This window comes from Schistocerca serialis, unplaced genomic scaffold (genome assembly GCF_023864345.2).
Source record: "Schistocerca serialis cubense isolate TAMUIC-IGC-003099 unplaced genomic scaffold, iqSchSeri2.2 HiC_scaffold_155, whole genome shotgun sequence".
Taxonomy (NCBI): Eukaryota; Metazoa; Arthropoda; class Insecta; order Orthoptera; family Acrididae; genus Schistocerca; species Schistocerca serialis.
Window position 1 is genome coordinate 40,001 of NW_026047714.1, and position 10,000 is coordinate 50,000.

Here is a 10,000-nt window from a genome sequence, read left to right on the forward strand (position 1 = left end):
AAGCACCGGGGCGCGAACGCCGCGCAGGCGCGCGCATCCTGCACCGCCGGCCAGCACGAGGCCGACCAACGGCGAGAGCAGACCACGCCCGCGCTAAACGCCCGCACTTACCGGCACCCCTACGGCACTCACCTCGCCCAGGCCCGGCACGTTAGCGCTGACCCACTTCCCGACCAAGCCCGACACGCCCCGATCCTCAGAGCCAATCCTTATCCCGAAGTTACGGATCCAATTTGCCGACTTCCCTTACCTACATTATTCTATCGACTAGAGGCTCTTCACCTTGGAGACCTGCTGCGGATATGGGTACGAACCGGCGCGACACCTCCACGTGGCCCTCTCCCGGATTTTCAAGGTCCGAGGGGAAGATCGGGACACCGCCGCAACTGCGGTGCTCTTCGCGTTCCAAACCCTATCTCCCTGCTAGAGGATTCCAGGGAACTCGAACGCTCATGCAGAAAAGAAAACTCTTCCCCGATCTCCCGACGGCGTCTCCGGGTCCTTTTGGGTTACCCCGACGAGCATCTCTAAAAGAGGGGCCCGACTTGTATCGGTTCCGCTGCCGGGTTCCGGAATAGGAACCGGATTCCCTTTCGCCCAACGGGGGCCAGCACAAAGCGCATCATGCTATGACGGCCCCCATCAACATCGGATTTCTCCTAGGGCTTAGGATCGACTGACTCGTGTGCAACGGCTGTTCACACGAAACCCTTCTCCGCGTCAGCCCTCCAGGGCCTCGCTGGAGTATTTGCTACTACCACCAAGATCTGCACCGACGGCGGCTCCAGGCAGGCTCACGCCCAGACCCTTCTGCGCCCACCGCCGCGACCCTCCTACTCGTCAGGGCTTCGCGGCCGGCCGCAAGGACCGGCCATGACTGCCAGACTGACGGCCGAGTATAGGCACGACGCTTCAGCGCCATCCATTTTCAGGGCTAGTTGCTTCGGCAGGTGAGTTGTTACACACTCCTTAGCGGATTCCGACTTCCATGGCCACCGTCCTGCTGTCTTAAGCAACCAACGCCTTTCATGGTTTCCCATGAGCGTCGATTCGGGCGCCTTAACTCGGCGTTTGGTTCATCCCACAGCGCCAGTTCTGCTTACCAAAAGTGGCCCACTTGGCACTCCGATCCGAGTCGTTTGCTCGCGGCTTCAGCATATCAAGCAAGCCGGAGATCTCACCCATTTAAAGTTTGAGAATAGGTTGAGGTCGTTTCGGCCCCAAGGCCTCTAATCATTCGCTTTACCGGATGAGACTCGTACGAGCACCAGCTATCCTGAGGGAAACTTCGGAGGGAACCAGCTACTAGATGGTTCGATTAGTCTTTCGCCCCTATACCCAGCTCCGACGATCGATTTGCACGTCAGAATCGCTACGGACCTCCATCAGGGTTTCCCCTGACTTCGTCCTGGCCAGGCATAGTTCACCATCTTTCGGGTCCCAACGTGTACGCTCTAGGTGCGCCTCACCTCGCAATGAGGACGAGACGCCCCGGGAGTGCGGAGGCCGCCGCCCCGTGAAGGGCGGGGAAGCCCCATCCTCCCTCGGCCCGCGCAAGGCGAGACCTTCACTTTCATTACGCCTTTAGGTTTCGTACAGCCCAATGACTCGCGCACATGTTAGACTCCTTGGTCCGTGTTTCAAGACGGGTCGTGAAATTGTCCAAAGCTGAAGCGCCGCTGACGGGAGCGATTATTCCGCCCGAGAGCATCCCGAGCCAACAGCGGCGCGGGTCCGGGGCCGGGCCAGGTAGGTCCGTCATCCGGGAAGAACCGCGCGCGCTTGCTGGGAGCCCGAGCGCCCAAAGGGGCGAATCGACTCCTCCAGATATACCGCCGGGCAGCCAGCCAGGACACCGGGGCTCTGCCCAACAGACGCGAACCGAGGCCCGCGGAAGGACAGGCTGCGCACCCGGGCCGTAGGCCGGCACCCAGCGGGTCGCGACGTCCTACTAGGGGAGAAGTGCGGCCCACCGCACACCGGAACGGCCCCGCCCCGCGGCGAGTGGAAAGGCAACCGGACACGACCCCGCCGCGAATTGCTCCGCGCGGGCGGCCGGCCCCATCTGCCGAGGGCGGAGGCCAGTGGCCGGATGGGCGTGAATCTCACCCGTTCGACCTTTCGGACTTCTCACGTTTACCCCAGAACGGTTTCACGTACTTTTGAACTCTCTCTTCAAAGTTCTTTTCAACTTTCCCTCACGGTACTTGTTCGCTATCGGTCTCGTGGTCATATTTAGTCTCAGATGGAGTTTACCACCCACTTGGAGCTGCACTCTCAAGCAACCCGACTCGAAGGAGAGGTCCCGCCGACGCTCGCACCGGCCGCTACGGGCCTGGCACCCTCTACGGGCCGTGGCCTCATTCAAGTTGGACTTGGGCTCGGCGCGAGGCGTCGGGGTAGTGGACCCTCCCAAACACCACATGCCACGACAGGCGGCAGCCTGCGGGGTTCGGTGCTGGACTCTTCCCTGTTCGCTCGCCGCTACTGGGGGAATCCTTGTTAGTTTCTTTTCCTCCGCTTAGTAATATGCTTAAATTCAGCGGGTAGTCTCGCCTGCTCTGAGGTCGTTGTACGAGGTGTCGCACGCCACACCGCCAGCCGGCTGTGCACGCTACCGAGTAAGTACCGGTATGCGAACCGCCAGGCGACGGGCGCGCATCGCACGTTTAAGGAGACGCGGCCGGCCCCACAGGCGGCCACGACACTCCCAGGTCTGCGAAGCGGGGCAAACGCCGCGCGCTTCAGTATACGTAGCCGACCCTCAGCCAGACGTGGCCCGGGAACGGAATCCATGGACCGCAATGTGCGTTCGAAACGTCGATGTTCATGTGTCCTGCAGTTCACATGTCGACGCGCAATTTGCTGCGTTCTTCATCGACCCACGAGCCGAGTGATCCACCGTCCTGGGTGATCTTTTCATAGTTTCCACCATCTCTTTCGAGACAGTTGCATAGGCGGGACTGAGGCGTGTGGCGGCCCTGTTCCAGCGTTCAGTGTCCAACGGCCTCACGGCCGATGGGCGTCGTACGGCTCCACACCGGAGCGGACAGGCAGTCGGGCGAAAGTCATTCAAAACCGGCGCCAGGCGCCAGGTGCCGCAGGCCAGCCGCTCCAGCGCTTCAGCGCTCGTACCACACAACATTGCCGTTAGTTTTGAGACGAACGCGTGGTTCCGCACGCGGCGCACGGCTACTGCGAGCCGTACAGGTAGCTGCGTGTTGCGCGACACGACACGCACATCGAAAGACATGCAGTCTAGTCGGTAATGATCCTTCCGCAGGTTCACCTACGGAAACCTTGTTACGACTTTTACTTCCTCTAAATGATCAAGTTTGGTCATCTTTCCGGTAGCATCGGCAACGACAGAGTCAATGCCGCGTACCAGTCCGAAGACCTCACTAAATCATTCAATCGGTAGTAGCGACGGGCGGTGTGTACAAAGGGCAGGGACGTAATCAACGCGAGCTTATGACTCGCGCTTACTGGGAATTCCTCGTTCATGGGGAACAATTGCAAGCCCCAATCCCTAGCACGAAGGAGGTTCAGCGGGTTACCCCGACCTTTCGGCCTAGGAAGACACGCTGATTCCTTCAGTGTAGCGCGCGTGCGGCCCAGAACATCTAAGGGCATCACAGACCTGTTATTGCTCAATCTCGTGCGGCTAGAAGCCGCCTGTCCCTCTAAGAAGAAAAGTAATCGCTGACAGCACGAAGGATGTCACGCGACTAGTTAGCAGGCTAGAGTCTCGTTCGTTATCGGAATTAACCAGACAAATCGCTCCACCAACTAAGAACGGCCATGCACCACCACCCACCGAATCAAGAAAGAGCTATCAATCTGTCAATCCTTCCGGTGTCCGGGCCTGGTGAGGTTTCCCGTGTTGAGTCAAATTAAGCCGCAGGCTCCACTCCTGGTGGTGCCCTTCCGTCAATTCCTTTAAGTTTCAGCTTTGCAACCATACTTCCCCCGGAACCCAAAAGCTTTGGTTTCCCGGAGGCTGCCCGCCGAGTCATCGGAGGAACTGCGGCGGATCGCTGGCTGGCATCGTTTATGGTTAGAACTAGGGCGGTATCTGATCGCCTTCGAACCTCTAACTTTCGTTCTTGATTAATGAAAACATACTTGGCAAATGCTTTCGCTTCTGTTCGTCTTGCGACGATCCAAGAATTTCACCTCTAACGTCGCAATACGAATGCCCCCGCCTGTCCCTATTAATCATTACCTCGGGTTCCGAAAACCAACAAAATAGAACCGAGGTCCTATTCCATTATTCCATGCACACAGTATTCAGGCGGGCTTGCCTGCTTTAAGCACTCTAATTTGTTCAAAGTAAACGTGCCGGCCCACCGAGACACTCAATAAAGAGCACCCTGGTAGGATTTCAACGGGGTCCGCCTCGGGACGCACGAGCACGCACGAGGCGGTCGCACGCCTTCGGCTCGCCCCACCGGCAGGACGTCCCACGATACATGCCAGTTAAACACCGACGGGCGGTGAACCAACAGCGTGGGACACAAATCCAACTACGAGCTTTTTAACCGCAACAACTTTAATATACGCTATTGGAGCTGGAATTACCGCGGCTGCTGGCACCAGACTTGCCCTCCAATAGATACTCGTTAAAGGATTTAAAGTGTACTCATTCCGATTACGGGGCCTCGGATGAGTCCCGTATCGTTATTTTTCGTCACTACCTCCCCGTGCCGGGAGTGGGTAATTTGCGCGCCTGCTGCCTTCCTTGGATGTGGTAGCCGTTTCTCAGGCTCCCTCTCCGGAATCGAACCCTGATTCCCCGTTACCCGTTACAACCATGGTAGGCGCAGAACCTACCATCGACAGTTGATAAGGCAGACATTTGAAAGATGCGTCGCCGGTACGAGGACCGTGCGATCAGCCCAAAGTTATTCAGAGTCACCAAGGCAAACGGACCGGACGAGCCGACCGATTGGTTTTGATCTAATAAAAGCGTCCCTTCCATCTCTGGTCGGGACTCTGTTTGCATGTATTAGCTCTAGAATTACCACAGTTATCCAAGTAACGTGGGTACGATCTAAGGAACCATAACTGATTTAATGAGCCATTCGCGGTTTCACCTTAATGCGGCTTGTACTGAGACATGCATGGCTTAATCTTTGAGACAAGCATATGACTACTGGCAGGATCAACCAGGGAGCTGCGTCAACTAGAGCTGAGCAGCCGGCCGCCCGGGAGTGTGTCCCGGGGGCCCGCGCGAACACGCAAGCGTCCGCTCAATTATTCTGCAAACAGGAGGAGGCTGAGCTCCCCTGCACAACACACCTCGAAACCCTCTCAGGTCCCGGCGGCGCGCAGCGCCGTCCTAAGTACTTGGTCGGGTTCGAGAGAGGCGCAATCGCCCGGAGTTAGGCGAGTAGACGCTTTAGGTGCGACCACCCGTGCTCCCAACTGAGCTTGCCGCTGCCGACAGAGGCCCGGGAGCGTGCTGTCGTGGCATTGCCGGCGGGAGACAACACGCGCCACCTACGGTGACCGGCAGCTCCAACGCCAGCGCCACAGAAGGACAAAAGCCCCACTTGGGTGCCGAAGCGAACTCTCCCAGCACAGCGCACGCGCCAACACGTCCGCACAGCTGCGATACAAACCACCTGCGAGAACCGCTGGGGCGACCGAGCAGCAGACGGCGTCGCGGCGCCGAGCGCCGGGCGGCGGCGCATCCTCAGCGCACACAGTCCTCAATCGGACCAGCACACTGCAGATGGCCACCGCGCTTCGCACCGGGCCCGCGAGGACCTACTTTGGCCGCAAGGCGCCGCGAGCAGGGGGCGCCGGCGCGCAGCTGCGCCGCCTGCCGCGTCCGTCGGCCGGCGCGCCTGCCACTGGCCGCCCCCACCAGCCGGCTGTAGCGCGTGCGCCCACGCACCGCGCTGCCAGCACGCCGGGCGGCCCCCCCTCACCGGCCGGGGACGGTCCCACCCAGCCACCGCCGCGTATCGCCTCACACCCAGATCCCCTTTCGCGTTCGTGGGCATGGTGGGTCCCCTTTCACGTTCGTGGGCATGGTGGGTATCCCTGAAACAACCGGTTAATAGCTCGACCGATCGTCGCCAACACTGATTCACCTCTAGCGAGAACAACCGCACCACAACGGGTTACCTGTTGTTCATTTGCGTAACGTCACCAGCAAACGTAGACGTCCATCGCCATTTGCAACGAGTATTGCATGCCTGTGTCAGGTGTCACAACACACTACGTCTGCCCACATAGACGCAACAACATGTGCACGCCTCGAGAACACGTGGAAGGTAGCCCCCGTACGTATGCGGTGTCCATTGCGCGAACGACTGTCAGCCGGCCTCTGCAGGATGTCGCAGATGTGGAACGCGGTGCAACATGCTATCACGGTGTGTGAGAAGAGACGACTACGTCCGAATACACGCTCCACTACATCAACAGACTGCTCATGCTGATCGCCATCCAGGGCGTCCGTTCCTCCCACACGTCTGAATGGCGTACCACACTGCAATCCAGCTCTTATAGGGAGACGACACGTAGCTGCGTGCACAATATTTGGACTGTATGGTCTGCCGTTGCTAGGCGCAGTCGTCGTACGGTCACACATGTGCCACGATGTATCATTCAGTACATACGGACCAATGTGCAGTACAGTTTGTGGGTTTTGCGTACATCGGCGGACAGGTGACAGGCCGTACCACAACGTAGGCTGAGTACGTCGGCATGCGAAGGGCATTGAACATGCAAACTTCTCAACGACCAGCTTGCGAAGGCAGGGGGGAAGGGGGGGGGCATGTACGTCCTGCTGCTATCCACATTACAGTGTATAGCAGGAGCATGTGGAAAGTCAGCAACACCTGCAAGGTGTTTAACATGACGCGATACACAGGGGACCGGGCAGTGCGAATAGCGAACTATATTGCGAGGGTTGCGGTTAGGCAACACTACACTAATTTAACGAGTTGCATAACAATTACAGAGCAGGTTCAGCGACAACGTGCGTCAGGTTAAGGCGCAATATAGGTTAGGTTGAGGCACAATATAGGTTAGGTTAAGGCACAACATGGGTTACGTTAAGGCACAAATTGGGTTACGTTAAGGCACAACATGGGTTACGTTAAGGCACAACATGGGTTACGTTAAGGCACAAATTAGGTTACGTTAAGGCACAAATTAGGTTACGTTAAGGCACAAATTAGGTTACGTTAAGGCACAAATTAGGTTACGTTAAGGCACAAATTAGGTTACGTTAAGGCACAAATTAGGTTACGTTAAGGCACAAATTAGGTTACGTTAAGGCACAAATTAGGTTACGTTAAGGCACAAATTAGGTTACGTTAAGGCACAAATTAGGTTACGTTAAGGCACAAATTAGGTTACGTTAAGGCACAAATTAGGTTACGTTAAGGCACAAATTAGGTTACGTTAAGGCACAAATTAGGTTACGTTAAGGCACAAATTAGGTTACGTTAAGGTACAATATGGGTTAGGTTAAGGTACAATATGGGTTAGGTTAAGGTACAATATGGGTTAGGTTAAGGTACAATATGGGTTAGGTTAAGGTACAATATGGGTTAGGTTAAGGCACAACGTAGGTTAGGTTAAGGCACAACGTAGGTTAGGTTAAGGCACAACATAGGTTAGGTTAAGGCACAACATAGGTTAGGTTAAGGCACAACATAGGTTAGGTTAAGGCACAACATAGGTTAGGTTAAGGCACAACATAGGTTAGGTTAAGGCACAACATAGGTTAGGTTAAGGCACAACATAGGTTAGGTTAAGGCACAACATAGGTTAGGTTAAGGCACAACATAGGTTAGGTTAAGGCACAACATAGGTTAGGTTAAGGCACAACATAGGTTAGGTTAAGGCACAACATAGGTTAGGTTAAGGCACAACGTAGGTTAGGTTAAGGCACAACGTAGGTTAGGTTAAGGCACAACGTAGGTTAGGTTAAGGCACAACGTAGGTTAGGTTAAGGCACAACGTAGGTTAGGTTAAGGCACAACGTAGGTTAGGTTAAGGCACAACGTAGGTTAGGTTAAGGCACAACGTAGGTTAGGTTAAGGCACAACGTAGGTTAGGTTAAGGCACAACGTAGGTTAGGTTAAGGCACAACGTAGGTTAGGTTAAGGCACAACATAGGTTAGGTTAAGGCACAACATAGGTTAGGTTAAGGCACAACATAGGTTAGGTTAAGGCACAACATAGGTTAGGTTAAGGCACAACATAGGTTAGGTTAAGGCACAACATAGGTTAGGTTAAGGCACAACATAGGTTAGGTTAAGGCACAACATAGGTTAGGTTAAGGCACAACATAGGTTAGGTTAAGGCACAACATAGGTTAGGTTAAGGCACAACATAGGTTAGGTTAAGGCACAACATAGGTTAGGTTAAGGCACAACATAGGTTAGGTTAAGGCACAACGTAGGTTAGGTTAAGGCACAACGTAGGTTAGGTTAAGGCACAACGTAGGTTAGGTTAAGGCACAACGTAGGTTAGGTTAAGGCACAACGTAGGTTAGGTTAAGGCACAACGTAGGTTAGGTTAAGGCACAACGTAGGTTAGGTTAAGGCACAACGTAGGTTAGGTTAAGGTACAACGTAGGTTAGGTTAAGGTACAACGTAGGTTAGGTTAAGGTACAACGTAGGTTAGGTTAAGGTACAACGTAGGTTAGGTTAAGGTACAACGTAGGTTAGGTTAAGGTACAACGTAGGTTAGGTTAAGGTACAACGTAGGTTAGGTTAAGGTACAACGTAGGTTAGGTTAAGGTACAACGTAGGTTAGGTTAAGGTACAACGTAGGTTAGGTGAAGGCGCAATGTAGGTTAGGTTAAGGTACGATATACCTTAGGTTAAGGTACAATATCGCTTAGGTTAAGGTACAATATAGCTTAGGTTAAGGTACACGTTGTAGGGAAAGGTGTATTTTGGGGGGGGAGGGGGCGGCAGGTTCGTTGATAGTGATTATCGTAAGTGCATGCCTGCGGGATCATCCGATTTGTCACGTCAGGATGCACTTGTGGCTCATGACAGGCGGCGCTCCGATTCCAAGGTTGTGGCAGATCTGTGTCTTTCATTCCTGCCATTGTTTGTGTACTGTGACAGGAGGCAGTATTGTGATGTTGGGTGCACCCCTGTGTAGGACATGTGTGGGTGTTCGTGGCTTAGCTGAGCAATGGCGGATGTCGGAAGGGTGGGATATTCTGTTTTCTGGGTGGACCTCCCGGTCTGGTTATGATAGTGTGGATTGTGTAATGTGGCGGAGAGGATGCACCGGATGTTCTTCCATGCTGGTGGTTAGATATTGTGTGTGTGCCTGTTAGAGGCAGAGAGTAGTGTGTGATAGTGTCTGGCTGACGTGTGGTTCTCATTGTGTGCAGAGTCTTTCAGCATGTATAGGGACGGTTGTATATATTATCTGTATTCTGATGGCTCTGCATCTATTACTAATCAGTGCCGTGTATACGGTTACTCTGGTTCCAGTCGAAACTGTTCTATCTCTGTACATTAGTGACACTGCGGCTCCACTATGTTGCCGCCCCTGTCGGCCGTTTCCCCCAGTGTGTGGCTAATGATTATCAGCAATCAGTCTATTAGTCAATACCGGTAGTGTGACGACGTGAAATGTCCGGGATGGGGGAAGCTACACGCTTCCCGTGGGTCAGGGCCTAGAAAGACTCTTCCCACGCAGGAGGCTCGGACTGTCATTACTCTTCCGAGAAATATATTTGCCCAGCGTTTTTTGCGACTGCGAGTGCGACGCGTACGAGTACCGACATGGATGGGGCGCTTCCTAGCTGATCGCTCAGCATCGGAGAAATATATTTGCCCAACGTTTTTTGCGACTGCGAGTGCAACGCCCAAGGGTACCGACGTGGATGGGGCGCTTCCTAGCTGATCGCTCGGCATGGGAATCCGTACAGTGAGCAATGCGATCGCGTCTGTAGCTTGTACGTGGTACAGCTCGCAGCTCATGTATAGGGACAGCGGGAATGTCGCATAT

General features: G+C 54.5%; 2 non-coding genes and 1 pseudogene across 2 annotated transcripts; all 3 read right to left on the bottom strand.

Annotated features, from left to right (window-relative positions):
• Window positions 1-2,570, bottom strand: part of LOC126443525 (large subunit ribosomal RNA) — a 6,223-nt pseudogene extending 3,653 nt beyond the window's left edge.
• A 188-nt stretch (window positions 2,571-2,758) lies between these two features.
• Window positions 2,759-2,913, bottom strand: LOC126443519 (5.8S ribosomal RNA). The gene has a single exon (XR_007581981.1). It is a non-coding gene; the product is annotated as a 5.8S ribosomal RNA (ribosomal RNA).
• Window positions 2,914-3,266: 353 nt separating this feature from the next.
• LOC126443500 (small subunit ribosomal RNA) lies at window positions 3,267-5,175 on the bottom strand. Its single transcript, XR_007581964.1, has one exon. It is a non-coding gene; the product is annotated as a small subunit ribosomal RNA (ribosomal RNA).
• Window positions 5,176-10,000: the final 4,825 nt, after the last annotated feature.